The following is a 6,912-nucleotide window of genomic DNA, read 5'->3' as shown; positions in this document are numbered from 1 at the left end:
ATATTCACTCATTGACGCGCGGATGAGTTGGCTTAACAATGCCTTATTCATACCAAGTCTCCTTTCAATAAACCCTTCTTCCCCCTTTCTTAACTTTTGCGGAGAACCTCTTCACACCTTCCGTATTGTTCTCCTGTTGTGTAATTTGCCTGGATTTTCATCTTCTATTCTATTGCATTTACTTGAGTGGATTAACTGCCTCAAGTCTTCCTCCATTCACACTCAATTTCATTGCTCTATCTTCAGTTCCCGTTCACCTTGATAACCCTGTTCTTGACTGAGCAGCCATGGACGCAACACACCATTGCCTCACGATATCTTAGCTAGTTACTCTCCCGTATACATACAGTATTCCAATCTTCTTCGTCCCAGCTTGTTCCCATTTTTATATGGGGTCGCCGTGATGCCTTCTTTTGAAGGACTTTGATTTGGCCTTGGGGTAGACTTTGTAGTCCCGACGAGGTTCATTTCCATTCTGAACATTTCGGGACGGTCTTAGCATATTATGTTCTGCGCTTACATTTCTAGCGTCTCCACATCACATCTTCATTTACAAATACATATACATACAAAGATATACATATATATTATATATATACGAAAGTATATATATATATATATATATATATATATATATATATATATATATATATATATAAACTTAAGGAAGTCCTCTTAAACCGCAGTATTTCTATGGCTATGTTAACAAAGTCTTGACGTTCAATTCTTTTTAAAGATCAATTTTGAGAGATATAAATTTTGGAAATTACATAGTCTTTGAGTATATAACATTTGCACCTACAAAAAAAAAAAAATTAACGAAATACCTTCACAAGATGGTAGTGATTTCCATCATTCTTATGCAATTAGTAATCAGTTAGACCTTAAACGCGTGCGTGAGGTATAACGCTACCCAGGACAAAAAAAAAAAATAAATAAATAAACTGAATAGTATAACAAAATATAAAATGCAAAAACAACGACATTTTTGTTATAAAGACCATGCTTTCGGATGGGAACTAGTGGAAAAGGCAGTATTCAAACTATTTTCCAACTACTTTCTCTTTACTTTTTCACGTGGAGAATTCCGTTTTGTGGAAGCTTTCTTGTTCATTCATGAACTTGCGAGTTATTCCATGAGAATACTGACAACATTAACAATATAGCCATAGGCTTCTATAAATAGACATCCCATCTATTGAACACTCCCATTACGGATTACATACTTTTACGACACACACACACACACAAAAATATATATATATATATATATATATATATATATATATATATATATATATATATATATATATATATACATACATATGTGTGTGTGTTAGGCGGCAGCCTGCCCAGGAGAAACCTCAGTTCCGACTTCAATCGTGACCTGTGTGGGTCACTTGGTAGCGCCCTGGCCTTTCATTTGAAAGACCAGAGTTCGATCCCGATGTAAGTCAGAAATTTATATGTGTGTGTACGTGTGTGTGTGATAGTAAGTGTAAAACCGATATTCGCTTGAAGGCATTCCGTAACAGCAGCAGGATATAAGAAAATAAAACTCAATAGACGCTTCCAAACCATTCCTTCCAAGAAAAGAATTTCTGTGACATCGTGACAATTTTCATGTTCTGCTAATGCTAAATTTATCTGAGAATATCTTACAAATTAATTCTCATATGGACTCAATCTTTCTGTGAAAGATTTGGCCTTGTCGAGTCGTAGCAAATGGTTATACATAATATCGTGGAAGGAAAAAAAGATAATAACTTCATATCCTCTACAAAAGTTAATCAATAAGCATATCAAAAAACACATATTCCCTACCTATTACGAGAGAGAGAGAGAGAGAGAGAGAGAGAGAGAGAGAGAGAGAGAGAGAGAGAGAGAGAGAGAGAGAGATGGAATCTTTTAAAAAAAAAATCACGTACCATGAGCAACCACTAGATTATCTGTTATATGCTCTATTGTGTATTTGTATATGTGTGTGTGTTTGTAAATGCGCGCGCTCGCGTGTGCGTATGTGCATGAGACAGCAGAGAGAGAGAGAGAGAGAGAGAGAGAGAGAGAATACCGGCGACGAGTTGTTGGGAGTCGAACATAATGAGAAACACATTTTCCTTGAAGTTTTCCTTCGAGTCGCTCTTCAGCCAGAATGTTATTAGGACTAAACTCAAGAACGAAAAGAAAAGTTTTTAATGAATAAGTTTTCCTTCCGATTCCATCCAAATCAACGTCATTATCAACGACGTCGTCTTGAGAATTTTAGACGGAAGTGTACATCCACCAGAATTGTTGTCCTCAATGTAACGGAAATTTCTTTTTTTCTTTTCAAAATTTGTCATTTTATTCGTTCACAATTCTTCAAGGCAACTGTAAAAGGCTATCAAGAACATCCGTTCTTCCGCAAGTCTGACCGAATCCTTTCAGGAGCGTTGTAACTGGCTACAGCAAAGTACTGGAAAGATTGACATCTACATCGAGACAGACTGGCCTTCGCTGCTTCAAGTGTTCAGTCCAAGCAGCGCTGCATTCAGTTCCTGATTAGCTACATACACTCCTTAATCCTTGTTTTCCCACGACTTGTTAGATTAAACCATGTGCCGGCACGGGTTCTTGCTCCGCGGCAGTCCGTAATTTTCCACATCTTATGCTGGTGGTGGGATCATAAAAACAGTCTTCCTTTGTTTAAACCTTTCGTCTGACAACTTCTGCCCCTCGGCAATCCAGTCATGAGAGCGAGAACGTCAAATCCCGCGTCCTCGCCTCTTCCGCCCAGACAGATTTCTCAGCTGGTTCCTGTCCCACCAGATCCTGTGCTCACAGTCCTCCTACTCTGCTTTTTCTAATCATGCTCCTCTCTATATCTCTGCTTGTTAGATCCTCAGGCTCTTGAGTCTGCACAGACTGGCACTACATTGCTGAGACTGCGTAATTCATGCGCTTTATCACTTGTTTCGTCTCGATTCAGAGTCTCACATTTACCAATATTTGTAAACGAGCACAGGTTCTGCCCATTACAAAAAAGTTGGCCTCATACATACTCAAAATATCTTTATATACTTTCATTTCTTTGAACTATCTTTATATGACTTCTCTATATCATGAAGTGTTCACCAAAGTGCTCACAGACTAACTTCCCATTCTAAATAATGTTTCTCAGCACTATCTCAGTCCGCCTATTTTCTTCTTTTTCCAAATTAATGACTTTTCTCATCATACTGCTATTTCATCTGTTTTTCCTTATGAGCTGAAGAAAAACACTTCTTCCATGCCTTCATCAGTCTTGTAACACTCAGAGGGCAAACGAATGTCACGCTGCCTATGTGGAACCAGGCAATCGTCGAACTGCTCTTTGTTATGAAAGGCCTTTCCATTGTTTTTAATTTGGAATTCTCTCCTCTGTTTTCTCATAATTCTTGTCATTTTGCTTTTTCAAGGGGAAGTTCTATCATTTGCCTCAGGGTTAATCTCGACTATTTACATTCCTCTTACAGCTTGTTTTTGAGGCCAACGCTGGACAAGGTTACTTTTGCCTTCCAAAGCGTCAGTGATAGAAATTGAATTGAAAACCTTGGTCTTTTCTTGATTTCTGGTGTGATTCTTGAGATTTAGACATTCACTTCCATAGCAAAAGGCTCTTCAACCTCTGACTCTGCCAACAAAAAGACACATTCGTTTAAGTGGGGTTTTCGGTCCGTTAAACAACAAATAAAGCCTTTAGTGACAGAGTTGGAAGTGAAAATTCAATGAATTACCCGCCAAAAATTATCAGAAAAACGAAAGTTTATCATAAAACAAGAGCAACTTAAGTCTAAATCTAACAGTATATTAGGCGATCATAGTGGGAAGTTGGAATTTTGGCTGGGGCACTGTATGTAATTGGTTATGTGGCTGGGCACACCCATTAATCTTGAGTATGTGGCAGTGATATTTACGGGAACAGATCCTAACTTAATGTACCCTAATCGAGTCTGAACGACTGTAGAAAAAAAAAAAACATAGTTGATCTTTATAACCTGACAATAAACATCCCCCGGTAAACATTAATGAGGCTTTCTAATTGCTTATGAATGGCCGATGCATTTGCACTGTAACCTCCTGTGGGTGGTTAACATGAGCTCCTGCCAGTCACGACTATAGAGCTTCCGTGGTATCAGCTGAGGATATTCACCGTTAGCATTAAAATAAGGATTACAGGCAATCTTCAAAGGCTGTAAGGTCCGACGATTTCGGCACAGATAAAAAAAATAAGTCTCAGAGCTGATAAAATATTTGATAAACATGTGATGTAGACTATGAAAATAAAGGTTTAGATGTAATCAATACCTGAATAAGAAAATACAACAGAAATTAGAATAAATGAAATTAAACTGAAGTAACTCCGAACTACCTAGATTAACAAATTTCCGCCTGGACTGTTGCTGAAATGAGGCCAATGCTTCAGTGACAGACAGACGAACATATCTGATAAAAGTATCTTTAATTGACGCTGCCCAAGATATTGCTGTTCCCAGAAGCTTATCAGAGCCAATATATATAAGTGAAGTTTATTCTGCAATACACAAAACGGAAACAGTACCACAATCTCCTGTCCTTGATGGATTGTCCACTGACTGCGTCAAAGATTGCCGGGGAGAGCATATCGTCGAAAATATCAGTTTTTGTTACTCTGCATATAGCTTCCTGAATAACCTCAGCTGACACCAAATTCATCTTTCACAGTACATGGTAAACTACCCTGGTAATCGATTAGACCATACTCCTGGTTCGTTACGTTACCTCGTACGTGGAAAGCTAAATATGCTGCCACACTTAATTTGCTTTCAGCTACTAGAATCCTGTGGCATTTAAATAAAGCACGGTATATAACATATTTGTCAAGTAATTGGCCGGTATTATTCTAAACACCTTACCAAAATAGATCTGCATTTAGTAGCATCCATTTCTGCATCTACATTTAGATTATATATATATATATATATATATATATATAGAGAGAGAGAGAGAGAGAGAGAGAGAGAGAGAGAGAGAGAGAGAGAGAGAGAGAGAGGAAAGAAAATACAAGTCGCCATTTATTGCCTCGTTATGAAAGAGGATATACGTAAAAAGAATTAGTATTATATTTTTTAACGCATAATCTTGACGCCTTTTCAAAATGAAAATGAAAACTGGACACGGCATCTGGACTATTTCACTTGGAAACATTTCCTGGCAGTGAAACCGTGAGGCCTGGCACCAGGTGTCCGTCAGCATGTAACTATCAGCTGAGCATCGGCGGTTGGCTGGGGTCTTCAAACTGACCCCTTGTTTACCCGGGATGTTTGGTCAGTCTCTCTAAGCTCTTCACATACTTGGCTTTTCCATCCCTGGACCCCTTAGGGCCCTTCCTTCTCACCAATCCTCATCCTGGTGTCCTTCAAATGTCCCATCAGGGTGGCAAGCTCCAAATCACATTTTCTGGGTTCTTGACTTGTTGTTAGCAATGGAACGGACTTGAGTTATTCAAATTTAGCAGAAAATACTACACAGATCTCGGTGGCCGTTGTGCATTTAAACGGAGTAGATCAAGTGAAAATCTTCTACTTTATTATCTACCGATAAAGAAGGAGCCAGCCTAAAGAATGTTTCGAGTGTCACCTTTTCTAACCAATTATTTGCGTAATGACTTGAATACATGGGGAATATCGGTTTGAAGGTCAAATTACTTGTCAGCCATTTTCGTTTTTCAATGCATTAAAATTTAATATATAAGAAATATCGGTTTGAAGGTCAAATTACTTGTTAGCCATTTTCGTTTTTCAATGCATTAAAATTTAATAAAAAAAAAAACTAGAATTATATTCCTTTGCTTTTAAAACGATCCTGATGACTGTAAATTTAAATATACTGAAAAATTCAGCCTATCCTACAAATTACTGAAAAATTCAACCTATCCTAAAAAATTTTATTGGGAATGCCGCAATCCCGTTCCCTTTCATACCGTTACCAACTTGGAATAATCGTTAATCTCCAAATCTATTCCCTTAAAACCATCTTAGACTTGAAGGGACGATTCTTCTCGCTCAAAAATGATCTTTTGTTCTCTAACTTGTTGTTCTGCACAACTTGCGTCGTGGAAATGCATTTGCCTAAAAAATTCTGTGGTATCTGAAGGAAATTAAGATCTAAAATTGCCGTCCACTTCTTCCAGTTTCCTCATTATTCAGGAACAGTAGGGGATTCTCTCTCTCTCTCTCTCTCTCTCTCTCTCTCTCTCTCTCTCTCTCTCTCTCTCTCTCTCTCTCTTAGGGAAGAGGTAAAACTATTCTAATGAATGAATAGCTCTGATCGCCAAAGGAATTACTACTAGGTAGTCCAATGATAAGAAAAAGATAACGTACGGCTTGGGACTGAAAGGTGACGCTTCAGGAGAAAGCTTTGGTCCTGTCATTTCTTGTACGATAAAGGAGTTTTAACAAACGAAATGACAAACAGTGAAGCATAGTCCACGAAAAAAAATTAAAATATAACGAACAACCATTTTAATGACAGCATTATCGACAGACAATAAAAAGTGAAATCAAATCCAGTAATACCAGTTACGGTTCACTTAGCTATGGTGACTTCGTGGTCCAGCCACAGAAACGGGTAAAGGAAAAAAAAAAAAATCAGCACATGAAAAAGGAGATTGCTTTTTTTTATTGACAGTTTTTCTCGAGACCGCCTCTGTCTAACTTACTCTTTAATCGTATATGTTCGCATAAACTGTGAACACCAAGACCTATAGATGCTTTAAGAAATCACACTACAGGATTTTCCTTTAAATCTCAAAAATTACGTTCATGGCTTCGCTATACTAGGTATGGGAATCAACTATTATGGGAATCAACTATCAGTAGTAAATAATTTGCCCCAGAGAGAGAGAGAGAGAGA

Source organism: Macrobrachium rosenbergii, chromosome 20 (genome assembly GCF_040412425.1).
Source record: "Macrobrachium rosenbergii isolate ZJJX-2024 chromosome 20, ASM4041242v1, whole genome shotgun sequence".
Taxonomy (NCBI): Eukaryota; Metazoa; Arthropoda; class Malacostraca; order Decapoda; family Palaemonidae; genus Macrobrachium; species Macrobrachium rosenbergii.
This window is presented reverse-complemented; position numbering follows the sequence as displayed.